At 46.2% G+C, this 23,002-nt stretch overlaps 1 protein-coding gene across 1 annotated transcript in view; it reads right to left on the bottom strand.

Annotated features, from left to right (window-relative positions):
• The window catches only part of SND1 (staphylococcal nuclease and tudor domain containing 1), a 1,835,638-nt gene that overhangs the window by 967,301 nt on the left and 845,335 nt on the right, over positions 1–23,002 (bottom strand). The window lies entirely within an intron of this gene.

The raw sequence follows: 23,002 nt of genomic DNA, 5'->3' as shown, positions 1-23,002 counted from the left end.
TAGGCACCGTAATCTTAAATCCAGCCCTACCTTTGCTATGTTCTGTGGTGCGACTTGTCTGTCTTGACTAGGCTATAAGCTCCAAGGAGCAGGGACTGTCTATTATGTATTGTGTCTGTACAGCGTTGCATACTGTACATATGATGTGCACTACAAAAGTGCTTAATAACTAGGGGCTGTGTGCCCCTGCTTGCTTTGCTCAGCAACCCCACCAGTGAGGGAGTGTGCAGAAGGGGTGTAGGAGTGATATATTCTTGGTGTGGGAGACGAGATGAGGGAGATGAGTGTATGCATGGCTGGGGGCACTATTCCCTTGCACTCTTAACTTGACCTAAATATGTACACCCTGGAAGAGAGGAGGTGCAGGGGAAATACGATACAGACCTTCAGGTACCTGAAAAGTTTTAATGATGCACAAACGTTTTCCGTTGGAAAGAAATCAGTAAAACTAGGGGTCATGTAATGAAACTCCAGGGAGGACGACTCAGAACCAACGTCAGGAAATATTTCTTCAGGGAGAGGGTGGTGGATGCCTGGCCTGCCCTTCCTGAGGAGGTGGTGAAGACAAAAATGGTGAAAAATTTCAAAGGCGCATGGGATAAACACTGTGGATCCCATGAAATGAAAAAAGGAGTACATGGGGTAACTTGCTGGTATGGCGATTAACCAATAAGCTTGATACTTTTGATGCATCTCCAACATTGCTCTCTTCTTCAACGGCAAGAGGTAACGAGGAATTGGACTCAAACAGCAACCAACAAGGGCCCTGACTTTGACGGTTTGGGAAACTAAGTAAGGTGGTGACCTACATGGCGCAGCAGAGAAGCTTGCTGGGCAGACTGGATGAACCGTTTGGTCCTTTTCTGCTGTCATTTTCTAAGTTTCTATGTCCCTAACTCCTCATCCCATGTGAAGATAGGGAGAAAGTCCTGGTGGCTGTGTGTGTGTGGAGGGGGGGAGGGTTAGGTAGTGGTGGTGTGTATGCATGGGGGATTGGTGGTGGTGCATGTGGGTTGGCAATTATGTATGTAGAGGGGTTTGGTGGCAGTGGTGGTGGGGTATGTGTAAGGAGGATTGGTAGTGGTGGGCAGTTGTGTATATGGGGAGGTCTGGCAGAGATAGCATGTGTGTATGTGGGAAGATCTGAAGGTGGTGATTTGTGTGTGGAGGTTGGCAGTGGTATGTGCGTGGGGGGTTAGTTATGGTGCGTGGAGGGGTTTGGTGGCAGTGGTGGTGGGGTGTGCATAGGTGAGTTGGCGGCGGTGGTGGGGTTATGTGTGGGGATTGGTGAGGTGTGTGGGGCAGTTTGGCAGTGGGGGTGGGGCGTGTGTTGGGGATTGGTGGTGGTAGTGTATATGGAGGGGTTTGGCGATGATGGTGGTTGTGTGTGTGGGGTGATTTGGCAGCAGTGGTGGTGTGTGTGGGGACTTGGTGATGGTGTTAGGGTGTGCAAAGGGGAGTTGGCGGTAGTGGTTGGGTTATGTGTGGAGGTTGGCAGTGATAGGGTGAGTGTGGGGTGGTTTGACAGTGGAAGTGGGGCATGTGTTGAGGTTGGTGGTGGTAGCAGGGTGTGTGGTGGGGGGCTTGGCAGCGGTGGCAGGGTGAGTGGGGGGGGCTTGGCAGCAGCAATAGTTATATGTGTGGGGTGGGTTTGGCAGTAGTGGCTGTGTGTGTGGGGGGGTTAATGGTGGTGGTTGTGTGTGAGTAGGGGAGTTTGTGGTTGTTTCATTTAGAGGGTTTGGCAGTAGTGGTTCTGCATGTGGAGGGCTTTGGCAGCGGTTGTGTAGGAGAGGTTTGGCAGTGGTGGTTGTGTGTTGGGGTGGTTTGGCGGTGATGTGTGTGAAGGGTGTTTGATGGAGGTGGTGGTGGTGTGTGTGTGGCGGGAGGGTTAGGTTGGCAGTAGTTGGTGTGGAGGCAGGTGTGAGGTTGTTTGGTGGTTGGATGTGATGGTGTTGTATGAGTGAGACTGGGTGTGTAAGGGGGTGGCATATGTGGGGGAGATGGGTATGGGTGGTTAGAGCGGGTCTAGGTGAGTGTATGTGGGCAGTGATGTGGTGTGAGGTGTACAGGCGGGGTATATGCATGTGTGGAGGAGCTGATGGTTTGTGTGGGAATTATGTGAGTATTGTGTATGTGGAGGGGTGCTAATGTGCGAGGAGTGAGAGTGTGTAGGGATGGTGTGTGGGATTTGTATGCAAGTATGTGGAAAGGATGGTGGTGAGTGAAGAATGTGTTTGTGGGAGGAGAGGGTGGTGTGTGAATGTGTGTGTGTGTGTGTATGTGAGAGGGTGGATGTGTACAGAGTGTGTGTGGGATGTGTGAGTGAAGAGTGTGTGTGGAGAGGTGCCAGTGTGCGAAGAGTGAGTGCGGAGGGGATGGTGCGTGAGGTGTGCCTGCATTGTGTGGAAGGGGTGGTGTTATGTGAGGAGTGTGCATGTGTGTGGAAAGGGTGTATGTGAGGGGGTGATGGTGTGTGGGGAGTGAGTGAGGAGTCTGTGTGCGGAGTGGGGAGGGTGTGCATGTGTGTGGAGGGCGTAGGCAGTGTGTGGGGCGAGTGTGTGTGATGAGGGGGTGCTGGTGTCAGGAGTGTATGGGTGTGGGTAGTGACATATGGGGGATGTATCTGTGGAGGAGTGTTTTGTGTTAAGAGGGTATGAGTGTGGGTTGAGGGAGTGTTTTTTATGTGTGTGTGTGTGTGTGTGTGTGTGATAGGAGGGAGGGTGGTGGTGGTGGGACTTGTGGGATGTGTCTGTAGAGGAGATGGTGATGTAGGGATGCGTCTGTTGATATGAGTATGTGTGTGGCAGGCAGGCAGACAGTAATGGAGGGTATGTGTTTCCAGTCTATCCCTTGACATTCTTGTCTTGCTCCTCTCTCCTCATCTTCCTCCTACCAATTCAATTGTTCTCTTCTTTTTCCCTCCCCCACTTTGGAGCACTTTCTTCTATCCCTACCAAGGCCAATCTGGCCCACAGCCAATCGCACTCCTCTCCCCTCTCCTGCTAGTGCAGACATAGAAATCCTTCAGCACTGCCCTCCGTTGCAGAGGTGCTGCGCTTTGTCTCTTCTCTCGCTGGCCCTGCATTGTGGCTCTGCTCTCTCTGCATCGCTTCTTGTGTGCTGGAGTGGCAGCCCATGCCACCACGTCGCTGCATGTACATGTGCAGGCACGTTGCAGTGACTACCTGGAGCCCTAATACTTTTATAACAGATAGATAATTTAGCAGAAATATGGCAGTAAAGGAATAACATTACAGAGATGGTACTTATGAGCGGGGCGATAGGCGAGAGATAAGGCAGTATTGTAGGAGTAATGCAATTGTCAAGGTTTTTAGCTTCTTAATACTGCAAGCCGTAAGGTGCAGAGTTCAAGCTTGGCTTTATAACAAACAATATTCTGGCTTACAGTATGCAGGTTTAAATACAAAAACATGATACCTTTAGTTCAAGGGAGCTTAGATTTACAGGGATTTTGGTTCCAAACATCCATGAACAAGTGCAAACAGCAATGTTCACATCAGGTCCATTCCAAGTTCAGAATCTTCAGAGGATCGCTTCAGCCTACAGAATATAACTTACCTACAATCTCCAATCGGGTTCACGTCACCTGCTCAAGAGCAGCCTTGAAAAAGCCAGCAACCAGTGTTGTTCCCAGTCATCCCTTCTGTAATCCCCGAGGACCCATCGAGCTCCTCAGGGGCGGGGTTACAGCCTTTACCTCAGACCTGCTGCTAACAGCTTCTGAGATGCTCAACTTCAACTTACCAGAGCCACCCCAGGCAGCTCAAAGGCATCCGATAGCTACAGCAGTGCTGGAGGAAGGGCGTGACGTGCGAGAGATACGGCAGTGCCGGAGTACCGTCACAGACAAGGCACATATGGAGCCGTGTGACGTGCAAGAGACATGGCAGTACTGAAGGAACAGTGCAATGTTAAAACCGAAGCAGCAGTGGCATTCATCAGAGCTCCTACATGTGTTGTATGTCTCTTACTACAAAAAAAAAAAAAAAAAGGTAATTTTTTTTCACCAGGGAAGCTCACTGGGGGGAAAATAGCAATTAAGAAATAATGCTGACTTAATGTTTGAATTTAAACGGAAGCATATGGTATTCGTGCTCCGTACTTAAAACACTCTCGCCTGGCCATGGGTGACAGATCATCAAGGTTAATGATCTAAAGCAAGCAGCACTGTTAGCGTGCGCCCCCCCGGCAACATCTATAAAAGTTTCAGCAGCCTAATAACAGGGAAACCAAAGCCCACCGTGCTGCCATTTTACATATACATTATCCACTGCTGCATATGAGGATTGCTACGGCCTAAGGACCTGCCAGGTCGGGGCACAGGAGGGTATCTGGCACAGTGTATCCAACGCATCTATGAGGTCTCTTGGCTGCTGACCTTAAGTGCTCCAAATATTAAAGTACACGTTTGGAGGCAGATAATCGCAGAATGCTGTGTGCCTGACTCGGGTGCCTCCATTCTGGGCTGAAAACTCACCTTTGCAAGTGCTTAAATTTAGGCCTTCTTCATTCGCTTACATTTAGGGACCTAAATGAGGTGCCCAACCCTGAAAATCAGCGCAGGGTGCCTTAACTTATTTCCCTTGACCCCCCAAGCTCCTGGCCCTGCCCACTTTTTAGGGACTCAGTCCTGGTCAAAAGGGTCAGTTTAGGCACCCAGTCCCTTTTGGAAACTGACCTGTTACTTTGCAGTCCATTTCTGCGAAGGAAGGGTTTTAAAGGCTCCTCCGGCCCCAGTCGCTTTCGCCAACACCTATCCCAGCGCGCGTTATCATTAACTAACTGCAGGAGACTCATCTGGAACCAGCGCTAGGATGAATGTAAGCACAAACATTTCCTAAGTGACCACTGGGAATGGAGGGGGTGGGGGGTGGGGGAGGGAATTTTATAAAATGGAGTGTGCGCTGATGATAAACTACAAGAAAAAAATATTTGTAATGGTTCCTCCAGGCGAACTTCTTTCAGCTAGGGTAGCAAGAGTTGGTAACTAGAGGGAGGCACCATGCATATGCAGCCCCTCCCTTGGAGGGTGCCGGGATGGTTCTCTCCTGGGTAAGGTAATAAACACAGCTCTCTCCTGAGAGCTCAGCAGGCACTACAGTTTGGTTCAGAGGTTTTCAGGAAGTCTGGAGATGTTTCCCTCTGTTGGTTTTTGTACCCTATCTGGGGACCCGGGCTCCATCCTGCCTGTAGTCCATGGGCTAGGTCAGGGACTCCACTCCTGTAGCCCATTCCTTTGGCGCAGGGTGATTCTGACCTGGGTTGTTTTGGTGGGAGTTCTGCATTTTTGGGGAGAAAATTGTGAGACCCCAGAGTGTGTGTGTGTTCGGGGAAAGGTCTTGGAGAAACCTCTCTTTAGGGTAGGGAAGACCTGCCCCTCCGTAACCTCCTCAGGGAGCAGAGGAACGGTGGTGACCCGCAACAGTGTCCTCCTGATGTTTGGACCTATTTGGGGACACAGACACTTTTGATTGGCCCGGAGACAGGAACACTTAAACCTGAGGGCTCTGTGAGGATCCCTTCCATCATGGGATTCAGTGAGAGAGAGAAACAAGGAGAACTGAGTAAGAACAAGTTTGAGACCTGTTGAGGACATCCAACTCTTCTGTGCAGAGGCCATGGTCTACCCTTTCTTACCAGTATTGGAGGGTTGTTCCTGCCCAAACAAAGATAACCTGCTCACTTGGGGCCTCATTACATCCAAGCCCTGGCATATCCATGCACAGACCGAGGGAAAACACTTAACCTGAGAGTTACTGGGTTAACTGTGCCATTATTTTATTTTGGACACTGCACCACAGCCTCTCTGGGTTTTACTGGCACTTACGGCATACGCGGTAGTAAGGAAAACTGGAGCTCTCCCTTGGGTAAAAAAGCACCCCCCTCATTCGGACTTCCCTCCACCACCAAAGGACTCCGACCCTGGGAAGGAAAGGGACCATGTGTAAGAGCGAGCCCATGTGATCCAGCCCCGTTGGTGTGAGGCCTGCACCCGGAGATGGGGTTACACTTCTATTCCAATACAGAAGTAAAGCTGGAAGATGACCAGCCGAGAAAGACCAGAACCATGAAATCCAAAAATTAGCATTTTGAAGGCTGTAGGTTCAAGTTTTGTTTTAAAAACTGGGGGGGGGGGGGGGGGGGGGGGGGGGGGGGGGGGAGTCATCCAAAAGATGGAGAGGGTATTCGAGCATAAAGGAAAAAACAGTCTGCCATTTTATCAAGATCATTTATTGTGCGGGGCAAACGCAAATAGCAAACATTTTGGGGTTTCTAGCTACATATTGCCTTTGACAGAAGTACGAGTCCCTGAAGATTGGAGCATTATGACTGCTTTGCTAACCTTCTCTACTTGGGAATGGCAGGCACCACTATTTTTGGGTCTGGTAGTCTCCTCCTCCTCCTATGAGGAGCTCAGAACCAGTACACATGAGGTTTCGTTTGCAATTACCAGGGATATTCCAGATTTATATTCCTCTTCCTCCAAGATGCCCATTGCATTGAGAGTCCTCAGCCAGGTATTGTGCAACAATACTCCCTTGGCCCCTGAATGTGGCTGCTGGGTGTTGTCACTGAGTGATAGCCCCGTGTGGGCTATGAATGTTTCTACTGAGAAACTGCGTCCTGGTCGAGGAATTTAACTCACACAGCACTACCGTTCAGCTACTGGGCTAGCCCTAGAGGATTTTTTTTTCTTATGGACATTCAGCCCTTCTTTGTAAAATCGGAGCACCATGGGAGCAGTTTAACCTTGTACTTCTGGTTTCCAAAGACTGGGAGTTGGAACAATGACTTTGGACTACATACCAAGAACTGTTCACAAGGGCAGTCTATGCTAGGCTAAGCTGCAGAACCACCAGCATACAAGGAGTCCTCTAGAGCAGTGGTTCTCAACTGGTGTGTCGCCACACTTCCCGGTCCCCTGCTGACCCAGCTGCTCCCCCTACCTGTGCAAAATAGGTCCTCCTCACCAGCTTAAAATGCTGATAGCCCAGGTGGAATGCAGCAGGACAGCTGGAGTCAGCGGCACAGGCATGCTCTCTTCTTCCCGCCCCCCCCCCCCCCCCCCGGCTCGGAAGAGGAAGTGGTGAGCAATGGATGCATGTGTGGGAAGAAGAGACCATGCTAGTGCAGGCAGCGTAGGCCCGAAGAAGACAAGAGAGGCCCAGCCTGAGGAATGAGCAGCGCAGCTCGGAGAAAAATGAAGAACAACATCAACCCCTGTGGCTGATGGGACGACTCCTCCATGGGGCTGAAAGTGAAGGAGATTGCTGCTGCCTTTAGGGTTGGGAGGAGGCTGCTGCTGTTGCTAGCTCGGGGGGGAGGGGGTGTGAGTGAATGAGCAGGCACATGTATTTGAGATGTTCTTTGTGTGTGTGTGTGTGTGTGTGTGACAATGTATGTGTATGATTGAGAGCCTGTGTGTGAGAGATAGCATGAATGGAAGTGCATGACTGAGAACCTGTTTGTGTGAAAGAGTATGTGTGTGTGATTGAGATCCTTTGTGTGTGAGAGAGATCATGTGTATTTATGATTAAGAGCCTGTGTGTATAAGTAAAAGAGAGAGCATGTGTGTCTGTGTGTGACAGAGACCTGGTTTAGGTGAGGGAGCATGTGAGGATGTGATGGAGAGCCTGTGTATAAATGAGAGAGAGAGAGAGAGCATGTTTGTAAGCATGTGAATGAGAGTCTGTGGGTGAGAGAAAAAGACAGCATGTATGTGTGCGATTGAAAGCCTGTGTGTGTGTGTAAGTGTGAAAAGACAGACAGCATGTGTGTAAATGTGTAATTAAGAGCCTATATAAGTGAGAGAGAAAAGGCATGTGTATATGTGAGTGAGCATGTGTGTATAGGTGTGTCATTGAGAGCCAGTGTGAGAGAGAGCGCTGGTATGTGGCTGAGAGAGAGGAGAAAGTTCCAAGCAAACCACCCTTCCTCCTGCTAATTCAAAACAATCTCAGGGCACCTGGATATCAAACATTCCCAGGTATGCAGAGCAAAACATTTTTTGTATCCTTATTGGGCCTTTATGTCTGCTATTTTGAAATATTTTATTGGTATCTAGAAATTTTTTATATGAGTTTTTAATTATTGGATATTCCATTCATCAACTGTTGTGAAATAATCTGTTCTCTTTGTTAGTATGGTTTTGCTGCTATTGATTTTATATTTCTTGATTTGTTTTAGAAGGATGGGTGATGTTTCTCTTTTTCCTTTGTAACACTGCATACAGAGACTCTGGCTTGTTGCGATTTCCAATTCAGTTTTTGTCTGCATACTTCTAGTTATGCGTTTTGGTCTCTTTATTCTTTGTTCGGTGAGGGTCAGCACATGTGACTGAGGTGAGATATTCTGCTTGCGTGTAGTTTCTGTGTAGGGCTCTATAGCAGCCTGATTTGGTCCGTTTTCCTAATAGGAGATGTATTGATGTCTTAAGGCCTGGTGTAACATTTCAGTGTTGCCTTTTCTTAGGTAAGGTGGTTACTGTTTAAGTGCTGGAAATTGGTGCTGTTTTGGTGTGGGATGTTTACTATTTATGCAATTTCTGTTCAGACAGTATATGTATCTATTCCTTGTGTCATTCTTAACAATAAAAATAATACTGGACCTTTATTTTTTATTTCTGCCATGAATTGTAATGAGCAGTGTGTCACACATGTGAACGTGGTCTGTCAGGTGTGCCTCGATGGGAAAAAGGTTGAGAACCACTGCTCTAGAGACCTCTCAGTGAGAAGAGATGCACTGAAGCCTACATGTACCTGGAAGCTCAAAGAAGCAGGAGACAATGGCTAGAAAGCTGCTCCTGTAGCAGCAGTACTCCTTTATCTCCTGCCCCAGAGCCCCTCCTGTTAATAGTGCTCCTCTTCCACCCACAATAGCGTTTTACCACCTGTTGCATATCCCATTACTGAGACTGGACAAAGCAAGCACTCTACATACCCAATCAATGACAGCCAATTCATTCCCTCTCCACTAATCCCCCAATGTTACTGCCAGTACAGCGCTGGCACCAACCTTCAAAACCATACAGAACTCAGTTCTACAAGACAGCCAACACAGACAGTAGGGGCTCAAAAAGCACAGCGAGTTTTCATCAACCACTATCCTGCCACGGGAGAGGTACAGCACAGGCAGCAGCAGTGCAAACTTCTCTTTCACACACACACACTGCGCCAGCACAGAACAAGTACAGCACGCACAGCAGTGGCAAAAGCTTTCCTGACACATACTGTCCCCCACCACTGAGCAGGTACAGCACGGGCAGCAGCAGTACAAGCTTCTCTCACACACTGTCTACGTCCCCACCACAGCAAGCTTCCCTCACACACACACAGGCTCACAACAGCACAGCAGCAGCACTACAAGATTCCATCACATATTCTCCATCCATTGTAGTTCAGCCCTGTTCTATGACTCAGCAGCTTTGTCATTCCACCTTTCTTGCTCTCAACTTGGATGCTCAGAGAACCATATTTAATGGTTTTCAGTGACCTGATCACCACACACTACCATTTCAAGAAGGCTGCCACTGCCACCTGAATCCCACCATGCACAAACCATTCAAAACGTTATGTCACAGAAAGTTAGAAAACCAGGCCTCACAACCTGTCCATCACTCGATTTCCTTGCCCAGCTGGTTATTTAGAGAAAAAAAATTGAGGTGGTCTCCTTTAAAAATTTACATAAAATTGCAATTCAATTAACGGAAGGAAAAGGAATTCATAAGTATCAGAAGACCTTCTAATTGACTAATTAAGTATGGAAACAGAGAATACAATTACACTAACATTGGACTGATTCATTAACACCACAGCGAAGGCAGAACAGGGTTTTCACTTAAACATACTTCCACAGCTTAATTGTGTAATTTGTTTGGCAAGTACAATCAATAGGGATCCAGCATGTACAAAATGATGTGCAAGATGATTTTTGACTTTACTTTGCATTCCTCTTCAGCAGAGGGGGAGCTGTGAGCAGATAAAAATCTGTGAAGAGCAGCACAGCAAAAAAAACAGCCTGGCAGCCTAGAACAAAGAGTGCAGGAATCCCAGGGAGGAGAGGGATAATGGGTGGGAAGGAAGAGCTGAAAAGCGGGCCAGGGAGGGAAGGTAACAGCCACCAGGCACACAAAGGGAAATAAGCTAGAGAATTAGCAAAACAAGAGGAGGGAAAAAAAAAAAGAAGCATGGCTTATTTGCTGGAAACAGCGTACACAGTATAACATCGATGTACCAAACAAATACTGGGAACAGAACCCTAACAGACGAACGACCAAGTTGCGATCACCTGGGACATTCCTATTCCCACCGACAGGAAAATCGATGCTAGAAAACCAGATATTATTGTGAAGGAGAAAAAACACAAGAATAGCGGTGCTGATAGAAGTGTCAGTGCCCAGCAACTATTCTGTGGATTGTACGGAGAAAGGGAAGATCCTTAAGTAGCAAGAGATGCAATCAGAGACCGAGAAAATGTGGCAGAAAGACACAGAAATAGTCCCAGTTACATTGGGTGCCACTGGGCTGATTAAGAAGAATTTCCAAGTGCATCCTGATATATTGCCTATAAAAATTACACTCTATGAACCCCAGGAGGCGGCTCTCTTTGGTACAATGCAAGTACTAAGAAGGACATCAGCTGTACATTTGAGAGACTGAGATCATTCCCAACATATCCCGGCTTACGAATGAGGTTCAGGCTTTTATTCAAATCCCATTGCTGCTCCTTCAGGTGATGCGATATTGGTGTGCGGAAAACGGGCGCTCATGACAGAGGGCCGATGCACCTCTCCGGGGTGCCCCATGTAATATTTAAATTGGCTGCCGCGGTAAAAAGCAGGCGCTAGGGGAAACTGTGCGCCCCTAGTGGCTCAGCGGGTTAGGAAAACGGACGCTCAATTTTAGAAGCGTCCCTTCTCCTAACCTGCGCATCAGCGGTTTTGCATCGGGAGTTATGGACGCGCGTCCAATCGCGTGTCGAGCTACGCACTGCGGCCACAGCGCACGCTACTGCCATCGGCCTTGCTTGTGATCTTGGGCAAGCCACTGTACTCTCGGGTACAAACAGATTGTGAGACGATGGGAACAAGGAAATACCTGAACGTAATCTGCTTTGAAACGTTGAAAAGCGGAACATCTCTCTCAAATAAATTCCTTTCAAGGTATGCACAAAACAAACCTACTTGGAGACACTACCATTGCTTCGTCAGAGAGGGACAGAGGAAAGAGGGGTGGGGAATGCAGGGAAGTGCTGGAAGAAAGCAGGAATTCCTGAGGGGAAGAGAGAAAAAAAAAAGAAAGTAAGGCGGGAAGGAGCAGAGGAAATTCCTCACGAGAAAACGGGCAAGTTGGAAGGGGTAATATCTTATTAGTCCAACAAAACAGATGTTGTGCATTGGCTAGAGAGGCCGCACAGGTCACGTTCTCTGAAATAAAGCAGGTGGTGGTATGTAGCGGGACAGAGCTGGGGGAAAGGTGAGGAAAATGGAGCCGGGAGAAGTGGGAAAAGGTGATGGGATGACAGGAGAAAGGAAAGCTAGCATGGTGGAGAGAGAAACAATGAGCATTTTAATTTTTTTTTTTTTTTTAAAGCAAATTGAGAAATGTTACCATGTCAGTTGCCTAAATATTGCGTTCAGAATTAATGAGCGATGAAATGAAGCTTATTAAATACTCCTCCTTGTGGGTATAGGGAGATGTTTCTCAGGTAGGAGGAGACCAGTAACCATTATCCATGGAAGCAATTAGTGACACTAACCTAATTACTTGTTTACATAACTCTCCTTACAGGTTTGTAGTCAAGTAAATATATCACCACTTCTGGCAAGTCACTGGGAGTTTGTGGAAGAAGTCTCTCACTGGATACAGACTGATTCCCGTTCTGCCACGTTATAGACAAAAGGGGCACCTGCATTACCAGCCTGTGCGCGCAGTCTCTCAGAATCTGTACTACGTACAATGGAGGGCACGGCCTCCTGTGCCATGAGATACGGCAGAAACCCCCAGAAGGCTGACGTAACCCATGCTGGTGGCACAGGCGTTTACTTTTTTTTGTTTTAGAATATTTTTATTTTTTTTTCAATGTGTCTTTGTTCTTCTCCCTCTCACTTCCCCACCCCTCCCTCTAAGCCTCTCTGCAACCTCATCGCTTCTCCTCCTTCCCAGCACGCCACCACCACCTCCCCACCAAGAAAATCTCCCTTTCACCCACCGACCCCCTCCTCAACACCCCAGCTCAGCTCTGCAACCCCTAGTCCATCATCATCTCTACCTCCCCCTCTTGCCCTTCCAGTGGATCCTCCATCCCTCAACTGGTATGACTGAACCACAGATCACAACGGTGGCAGGAAGGGAAAGGCCTGATATGTTTGCAGAGTGACAATGAGGAGACAGACAGCAGAATTATGTTTGAGTTAAAGAAAAAAAAAAAAATCACTGTTAAATCCTTGTATGTCAATTCTGAACAATTTGATCATTTTGGAAAAAGCTGTCCTGCATTTTTAAGATGGCTGTGAATTTTCTTTTTAGCATCCTGCTCTTAGTCCCTCCACGGAGGGGAGGTGCTGCCTTGCTCTTCCATGCCATGTGTGACCTTGCGTTCTCTGCCAACGCGCCAGCCCCCTCTCCCCCTTCTCACCTCCGCTGCAACGCAATCTAGGAGTCTCTGGTCTGCTCCCTGGCCCATTGTAGTTACATCCTGCCTTTCTGATGCTGAAGGATGGCCCAAAGCAGTTTACAATAGATTAAAAGTAAAAGTGTAAAGAAATCACTATCTCTAGGGTTATTTTCAACCTATGAAGTGCAAGCAACAACCTCCTTTGCCCTAACGTGCTCATTTCACTTGTTCCGATAAAGGGAGTGCTAACTCTTCAAAGCTCGTCAAGAAATGTATAAAAAGGTGTTACCTTCTATATATATATATATTTTTTTTTTTTTTTATTTAGTGACCTTTATTTCTGGGTATGGATGCAGACTAACACGGCAACCATATTATTTTATCTTCTGTTTGTGTTTCTGTTGAGCAACAATATTTACTTTGAACATGTCTGGCTTGGATGTCTTTACAGAGAGTTAAAAAAAAATACATAAAAGGGTGTTCATGCGCCAGTTAAAGAGGAAAACACATGGGGACAGTCTGCAAATTCTGAAAGGCTCGTCTTTCAGCTACCTTTAATCGCTAGTGGCAGTGTTGCCTGGATGCAAGGTCATGCCTCTGAATTGGCACGGATACACTGCACCCTGCTAGGATTCTGAAAGTTTATCAGTATAAACATTTCCGTTTTTTTAGGGATAGATACGAATAAATGTGCATGGAAGTTTCAATTTTACAGCTATTTTGCTACAAGAAAAAAAAAAAGCTTGCAAGTGAACAAACAGCTGAGGAAAAGAGCGCGTACATGCCTGCAAGGCAATGGAATAAGGAATTTATTATATTAATTGTACTGACCCTTTCAGGGCATAGGTTTCCTCCCGCAACCCCTCTACATATTAAGGGAGGAGTAAGGGTTGAACGGCGTGTGGATGACCTGCACTGGGATGCTGACCTTTCAAGGTTTAACCTGATTTCAGGGCTGGTCCCTAGGTGTATTTTTTAACACTGGGCCCACAATGCAGCTGTAGCTGGGAGTTACAGGGGGAGGTGGGGGTGGAGCAGAAGGGAACTGGCTCAGGTGAGCCTCAGCGACTGCAAGCGGCAAGAGGGAGCCTTAGAGCAATTTCTCGCGTCTCACGGCAGCACCTGGCAGCGGCGGTGCCGACACAGGCGTCGGAATGGGGTGGGCCGCACGGGGCCATGGCCCGACCAACTTTGGGGCAGGGCGGCATACCCATTAGCAGGCCTCCCCCGGTCTCCAGCAGCAGGAAGGGCCACACAATTTCCCACTGCAAGAGACAGGGGGCGGGGCCAAGCAGCAGCAGCACTGCCATTGCCTGGCGCACTTTCCCCTCCCCCACCAGCTGCCGATTTGGCTAGACTAACCTAACAGCGGCAGCTCCTCGGGCTGCTTCCTTCCCCCCCCCCCCCCCCCCCCCCCGATGTGTTTTGCACCCTGGTTATAAGCACGACGCACTGGCCCCGTGGACAGGGGAAGGAGAAGAGGAAGTGGCCGGAGGAGGCCTGAGGATTTGCTGCTTCTGCTGTTACCTTAAGACGCCCTGAGATATCCTCCTTCCCCCACCCAGAACCCCTCCTCCTTACCAGCACCAATCATTAACGTCCGTCCCACTCCTCGCTCCCCCCCCCCCCCCAAGAGCAAATACATTGGGACAGGGGAGAGAGGGTATGGGGGGCAGAGGGGAGAAAAAACGAGGGACAGAAAGGCAAATAGATGGGGGGGGGGAGGGGCAGGGGGAAGAGGGGGGGGGCGCCAAGGACAGAGTTGGCTGGTTTGGCCACCCTTAACCAGAAAGCCATTTCGCTGCCCTGTTTTCTCAGGCACCATGGGTCACCCCACCTTGCTGTTGTCTGGATATCAAGCTTAGCAATGGCCATACAAGCTTCAGTGGTCACATCAAGGTAGACGACATTAAAAGACTTCCTTATCTGGCTGTCTCTTAATTTTAAACTTTAGTTATTTGAAAGCGCTCTGTCTGACCTTTCAAAGTGATATAAGACTGAGGGCTAAGTGAACGTGTATTGTGTCTGGAGGCCCAGTGCGGGAAGCTTCCACTATTCTAAGATTTAAAGGGAGAAACTATTTAAATTAAAAGTTAAGTGAAAATATAAATGTGTCATAACCAGAGAACAAATGTCCTGGGTACAGCACTGCAAGAAAAAAAAAAAAGAAAGCAGCAAGAAAACCTCAGTTCTGTGTGGTCTCGGAAGCTCATGTGCTGTACACCCTCAGATTATTCCTCTGCTGCTCCAATAAAAAGCATCATCCCTGCAGTTCACGCAGAGGGCCCCTCACTTCCCAGATTAGCTGGGGGATGCTGAGGAGGCAGCATTCAGCATCTCTTCGTTTGGGGGGGCTGGGGAAGGGGGTTATGACGATTGAGGGCAACCCCTGTGGCCAGATTTGGAGCCGATGGAGTCCCTGGGTCTCAGGACCGGTCATTAAAATGACTAAAGCAGGAAGTGTTAGTAGGGAATATGGGGGGGGGGGGCTATTAAAATAAGGGACAAAACTCAGGTAGGTGCAAGTAAGCACTCACAGAGGCTGAGGCAATATAGTGCGCTCAGGCTAGCGCGCCGGGTAACAACTCTACTGGACGCGCTAAAATAACTCCACGATGCAATACGGGGATTAGCACATCCAAAACGCGCCTCCAATGGAGTGCACAGCTAATAGTGTCGATCGCATGCTAATTCCATGCAGATGAGGCTATTACTTATTACCCCTCGATGTCAAAAATTGCTGCATGACCAAGGTGCCCATTTTAATGCGGCAAATTTAGAGCCTGTCGTGATCAAGGGCTCAACAAATAAAATCCTGCTTTAAGGGGGAGGAACAAAAATTAAAAAGTGGAATACTTTTATTTAATTATACAAGCTTTATACGCGGTTAGGTTTTCTGATTCTGTATCCTGTATGATGATGATTTGCTCTTTGGATTTTGTATTAATGGTCAACTTTGTCATTAATTGTATTTGTATTTTTTGGATGTCGAATAAACAGATTTAAACAAAAAAAATCCTGCTTTTTGTGGTTCCTCAGAGGGAAGCACAGACAGCAGCATCCCCAAGGTCTGGCCCAACTGGAACCCCTGCCACAGTAGGTGAAGGAGTGAATAAATTCATATTAATTGTCAGGCGCTTAATATTAATTTATTCATTGGTCCATTCACTGTCACATCAGTAAAAAGACCAATCAGGAACATCCCTGCCGGGGGTGGGGAAGGAGCTCTGGCCAAGCTGTTGTGAGCACAGCGCCACGTCTCCTGGGTGTCCAATGCAGAGCACTAGGGATGCACAAATAATCCATTGCACGTCCCTTTTAGCGCAGCAGCTCATTTGCCTATTGCATCGAGCGCCCGAGATAGGTGGATGTGTGCGCTTTCAAAAAAATGTACGCCCAGTTTGGATGCATGTTTTTAAAGCAAGGAGACTGCATCGGCCTGATAGAGGCAACATCCTAGCCCTGGTTCCAACTGAGCTGGGAGGAGGAGAAGAAAGGAGGAAAACAAATGTAGATATATACACACACACTATTTTTCGCTCCATAAGAAGCACTTTTTTCCCCCAAAAGTGGGGAGAAAATGTCTGTGCGTCTTATGGAGAGAATATTAAAAAAAAAAAAAACCAAACTAACTACAACCCCCACCCTCCTGACCCCCCCCCCCCCCCAAAAGTCCCTGGTGGTCCAGCGGGGGTCCGGGAGTGATCTCCTGCACCTGGGCCGTTGGCTGCCAGTAATCAAAATGGCACCGATGGCCCTTTGCCCTTACTATGTCACAGGGGCTACCGGTGCCATTGGTCAGCCCCTGTCACATGGTAGGAGCACGTCCATTGTTGGACCCCCGCTGGACCCAGGGACTTTTGGCAGGTCTGGGGGGGGGGGTTGTATTTTTTTTTTTCCAACAGAAAGAGAATGATAAACGTTTTCTGATCTGGGGAGTGGACCGAAATGGCCCTCCCCAGACCCGAAAACAAAATGGGGACAAAAAAAAATTTTTATGCACTCCCCTAACTTGCTCCATAAGACGCACAGACGCCCGGGAACAGAGCTGGTTTAGCACACCATTTTTTTTTTCCTCCTCTGAATCCTAGGTGCATCTTATGGAGCAAAAAAATACGGTATATCATGGCTTACTATGTCATCACAGTATCACCTAGAAACAGACATGCAAGGGGAGGAAGGTGTCTTCTGATCTGCAAGCCAAACTCGGGACTGGTTTCACAAGAAGTGAAGAGAGCAGCTTCCTGCACACATCACTAAGTGGCGGCACCGCACATCTCAAAAGCCACCATGGAGGATCTCGGAGGCATAAGACTAGGATTTTTGCAGGAGGGACTTTGGGAGATAACTAGGATTTTTTTTTTCCTTTTTACTTTAAGCTGCAAAGTAATTTTCTAATTAAGCACACATTATTACAGAGGGTCACAGCTAAAGCTAGTGCAGAACTTGGGATGTGCTGCAAGAGGAGGCTCACAAATGAGATTTTCATTGCCAGTACGACTGAGTATTTAAATGGGGGACTGGGGTTCGGGGTTTTTGTTTGTAGACACTGAGGTGGTTTATGGAGAGGAGGGGGATTTTTTTTATTTTATTTTATTGCCAATTGGAATAAGGAGTCCATCCAGCTTTAGTGAGAGAGGGCAGTGCGGAATTTGCTCCCTAAATTATTCATGCATTGTTGCATTTTTTATGCATTTTCTTTTTATTGATGCATTTGATATTTATTGTATTATCTGTGATTTGTAAATCGCTTTGGGTTGAACTATGGTCAAGGAAGGAGATGCAGAAGTACAGCATAACATTCACATGTAGAATGATTCAAATATTTACATAATCGGGCAATAAATTTAGAACCTGTTTAGCTCCAATAACCTTAAACTGCAGGTTAAATTGTTAAACAGCAGGTGTTCAGAAAATAGCAGATTTAATACAGTTTCAAACTTTAGTCTTGAAAACAGTATTTCTCTGAGTGCTATAATTTTATCTTACTACATAATTAGTTATTAAAGTAATTTATACCTATCAGCCTATTAACATTTATAGATTTAGTCTGACATCGTCTTCCAAAGGCACTGCTGATCATCTACAGACTGATCTGTGCCTTTCATAACAGTTGATACAGGCGAACTGAAAATCAAAAAAGGCTGAGGGATCCTCCTATGTTTAGGAGACTAAAATCATCCCACCTGCTAGTAAGATGTTTTACATTATATATTTTTAAAAAATGCAAAAGTAAAGCAACTTTTTTTTCTCCTGATCCAGCAATTTCCTCCTGCTACTTTCCACCTGTAGCTCAATCAGAACCAGGTCTGGGATCTGGTGCCAGCAGTCTTCATTTGCAACCACTCGGGTGGGGGGGGGGGGATTTTCCCCCTATTTAATATCACCCCCTTCTCCCACAACACGGTCCTGGGCTGGGGGCAGAGTACCCAGGATCCTTCTAAAACCCTGCAATCAGGGACCCCGAATCCGACCGCTAAGCAGTCACAACCACTCCTTCCCTCCCTCTGCAATCAACCCAGGGACGCAGACGACTCGACTGGGGGATTGAACTGGGGACCTTCTGCATGGCAGTGCACAGCACTCAGCCACCAGGCTGGCCCAAAACTGCCCTTTTAAGGAAACACAGAGCCTGGTCTTAGCATATAAACAGCTGAACAGCCAAAATTGTGTGTGTCTGTGTGAAAAATGAGTTTGGAGTCCAAATAGGTTAAATATATCTATATGGAAAAAGGATCTATAAACTCAGGATCCAAAATTCTTAAAGTACCTCTCCCTCAAGAGACTGCACAATTTTGTTTAGTAAGTTTGCTTTTCTGTTATTGAGCCGAAAACAATTTCTTGATTTACACAAGAGTCCACAGCTGTTTGCACAGTGCTGAGTAGCAGCTACAGGCTAATGTACCTCCACATAAGAACATAAGGCTGACCCAGGATACTGGGTCAGACCAAAGGTCCATCAAGCCCAGAATCCTGTTTTCAACAGTGGCCAATCCAAGTCACAAGTACCTGGCAAGTACCCAAACATTAAATAAACCAAGATATAATTGCTTATTAATTACCGTAATAGCAGTTTATGGATTTTTCCTCTAGGAACTTATCTAAAAATTTTTAAAACCCTGTTACACTAACTGCTGTAACCACATCCACTGGCAATGGATTCCACAGCTTAACTATGTGTTGAGTGAAAAAGAATTTTCTTTGACTTGTTTTAAATGAGCTACTTGCTAACTTCATGGAGTGACTCCTGGTCCACCTTTTATCAACTGAGAGAGTAAATAACCGATTTACATTAACTTGTTCAAGTCCTTACATGATTTTGTAGACTTCTATCTTATCCTCCCTCAGATGTCTCTTCTCCAAACTAAACAGCCCTAACTTCTTTATCCTTTCCTCATAGGGCAGCCATTCCATGCCTCTTATCATTTTGGTCGCCCTTCTCTGCACTTTCTCCAGTGCAGCTATATTCTTTTTGAGATGCGGTGACCAGAACTGCACACAGTATTCAAGGTGCGGTCTCACCATGAAATGATACAGAGGCATTATGACATCCTTCATTTTATTTGCCATTCCCTTTCTAATAATTACTAACATTGTTTGCTTTTTTGATTGCCACAGCACACTGGGCCGACGACTTCATTCACTATGATGCCTAGATCCTTTTCCTGGGTGGTAACTCCTAAGATAGAACCTAACATTGTGTAACTACAGCAAGGATTGTTTTTCCCTATATGCATCACTTTGCACTTGTCCACATTAAATTTCATCTGCCACTTGGAAGCCCAATCTTCCAGTCTCACAAGGTCCTCCTGCAATTCATCACAATCCACTTGAGATTTAACTACTCTGCATAATTTTGTGCCATCCACAAACTTGATCACCTCACTTGTCGTACCCCTTTCCAGATCATTTATAAATATATTAAAAAGCACCGGTCCAAGTATAGATCCCTGAGGCACGCCATTGTTTACCTTTTTCCACTGTGAAAACTGACCATTTAATCCTACTTTCTGTTTCCTGTCTTTTAACCAGCTTGTAACCTACAAAAGAACATCGCCTCCTATCCCATGACTTTGTTGAATGCCTTCTGAAAATCCAAATACAGCACCTCTACCGGTTCACCTTTGTCCACATGTTTATTCACCCCTTCAAAAAAATGTAGGAGATTTGTGAGACAAGACTTCCCTTGGGTAAAAATCCATGTTGGCTGTGTCCCATCAAACCATGTCTAGCTAAATGTTTTGTGATTTTATTATAAGTTTCCATGATTTTTCCCGGCACTGAAGTCAGGCTCATTGGTCTATAGTTTCCTGGATCACCCCTGGATCCCTTTTTAAATATAGGTGTTACTTTGGGGAAAGGGATGGGGGGAGGCATAGTGGGAGGGGGGGTAACACAGACTATATCTGTATGGTATACATTTCTTGGAATTAGGCGGTGCTAAAGCGCATGCACCTCCTAACTGTTTGTACATTCTTTTGTTTGGAAAATGTTAATAAAAATGTTTATTGTCACAATTAAAGGACCAAAAATGCCTCTATTCCTTCCATAAATTCAACAAACATTAGTGAAATTCTTTTATGAACTAAATTAATGACCATTAATGACCATTAATTTAGTTCATAAAAGAATTTCACTAATGTTTGTTGAATTTATGGAAGGAATAGAGGCGTTTTTGGTCCTTTAATTGTGACAATGCTTCATTGACCAAATCCTCGAAAGAAAAATAGAGAATTTTTTTGCTATCTGTAATAAAAATGTTTATACATAAATATAGGTGTTACAATGGCCACTTTCCAATCTTCAGATGACTTTAATGATAGGTTACAGATTAACTGAAATAGGTCTGAAATTTCATTTTCTAGTTCTTTCAGAACCCTGGGGTGATTCCATCCGGTCCAGGTGATTTACTACTCTTCAGTTTGTCAATCAGGCCTACCACATCTTCCAGGTTCACCGTGATTTGGTTTAGTTGATCTGAATCATCACCAATGAAAACCTTCTCCGGAACAGGTAACTCTCCAACATCCTCTTCAGTAAACACCGAAGCAAAGAAATCATTTAATCTTTCTGCAATGGCCTTATCTTCTCTAAGTGCCCCTTTAACCCCCTTGATCATCCAATGGTCCAACCAACTCCCTTCGTAGGCTTCCTGCTTCATGTATATTTAAAAAGTTTTTATTGTGAGTTTTTGCCTCTATGGCCAACTTCTTTTCAAATCCTCTCTTAGCTTGTCTTATCAGTGACTTACATTTAGCTTGCCAATTCTTATGCTTTATCCTATTTTCTTCTGATGGATCCTTCTTTCAATTTTTGAATGAAGATCTTTTGGCTAAAATAGCTTCTTTCACCTTCCCTTTAAACCATGCCAGTAATAGTTTTGCCTTCCCTTCCACCTTTCTTAATGTGTGGAATACATCTGGACTGTGCCTCTAGGATGGTATATATATATATATATTTTTTTTTAACAATGTCCACACCTGTTGCACATTTTTTACCTTTGTAGCTGCACCTTTCAGTTTTTTTCTATTTTTCTCATTTTATTAAATGAGAAAAACCTTTGAAAGTTCAGCGCTAGAGCCGTGAATTTACAACATTTCAACTCACTCATAATGAGATTCAGTGCTCGGATTTAGGAGAGCCAGAGTCAGCCAGCAGACTGCTGGATATATGAGCACGGAAAAGGCCCTGTGTCATCCTACCTGACATCAGAGTCAACTGGTTTGGAATTTGCAAAAAGCAAGACTGGCTCCCTTGGGAATTCAGCAGGCATGGCACACGGCAGAGAAGACATGCATGCTGTTGAGAGCCCAGAGTCCTATAATCCCGAGACACTGCTTTCAAGCCCACCTCCTCATATCTCACCTTCTTTGGATGCTTAATCTCCTGGCACTAAACCTTATCGCCACATAATTTCTCTCGTGTACAACAGACAACGATATATTTAAGTACTAGATAGGATAGTTCCAGATCTTGTCAGGCAGACAGGCAACCCAAGATTCATGTGTTCTGGTCCTAGGTCAGTCACTGACCTGGACACGATAGATACCAGACACATATCCAGGCACCAGAAGTATTCAATTGAACATGAGTCCAAGCTAGGAATAGCTCCCCTGAAGACACTGATGGTAAGACTCCTGCTACCCAATCTAAGATTCACTGCTTCTGCTTAAAATGTAACTTCTCTAACGCACTGTATGTTTTAGAAGGAAAAAGGCCTGCTGGTTGGGCCCCCTACACCCAAACACACACTGGGGTCCATTTCCAGGCACACTTACTTTTAAAATGTCTCAGTGGTAATAAACGTAACTATGTACAAATGAGACCTTGTGGCTACCTCTGTGAGGCTTCTATAACTTACAGCTCAGACCCCGCACAGTTCATAGCTTCAAATTATTTTTGTTTCCAGCATGATGCTGGGCTTCTGCAAAAAGAAAATAGAAGGCAAAGATCTAAAAGTGTTCTGTCAGATAAAGGCGAGTCCCTGTCTGCCTTAAGATCTACACCACACCTCCCCTCCCCTCATTTACCTTTAAGATGGGCTTGCCTATCTTACAGTCTGTGATCTGCAGCCTTCCTACATCCCTCTCAGTAACAGTCCTTGGCTCATATAGGCTTTGCTCGTCCCACTGTGAATCCCAGTCAAGGGTTATCACTGAAAGGTTTTATAGGGTTAATTTACTTCCCATATCAAGTTACTTTGTGTTAGGTGGATATTTAAAGTCAATGTCCACAGAACATGAAGCACATGAACTGAACTTCATTCTGACTGAATGGTACATTAGCCAATCAGGAAACGCAAACAGCCTCCAACCAGTCTGGTTTCATTATATTTGATTCCACCCAAGGATATTTGGAAATCAGGATTAGTCAATCATGGTTAAAAGGCACTTCTAATTCTGGAGCGTCAAACTGTATGACACAAAGTGGGGGTAGTGTGCCTTGGGCCACTGTTAAATTTATATAGCCTATCTTGTGCGAGCACAACATTGGCCTTAACAGGCGGCAGCTAATATGCCACAAGACATGATCTTCTGCTCGGACAGCCACCTCCCCCTTGGGTTGAGCCCGCAAGTTCTGGTGGCCAGCAGAGGTATCCAAGCTGAGTAACGATGAAGATAGAGGTTAGCAAAGTCAGTGGCCAGGCTGAGGTCAGGACAGTCAGAGAGCAAAGCAAAGTCCTGATCCAGGCTGAAGTCAAGGTAGGCGAAGTCAAAGTCCAGGCTTAGGTCAAGATAAGGAGAGATCAGTTCAGGGGGAGAAACACAACAGCACAGGCAGGAGATGGCAAGGATGGGAATAAGGCAGGGCAAGAATATTCAGAAACAAACCAGGAACAAGGCAGGAACTAACAGGAACATACTGG

Source organism: Rhinatrema bivittatum, chromosome 9, assembly GCF_901001135.1.
Source record: "Rhinatrema bivittatum chromosome 9, aRhiBiv1.1, whole genome shotgun sequence".
In the NCBI taxonomy this organism is placed as follows: Eukaryota; Metazoa; Chordata; class Amphibia; order Gymnophiona; family Rhinatrematidae; genus Rhinatrema; species Rhinatrema bivittatum.
The sequence above is the reverse complement of the archived record's forward strand: the minus strand, read 5'-3'. Positions and strand labels throughout refer to the sequence as shown.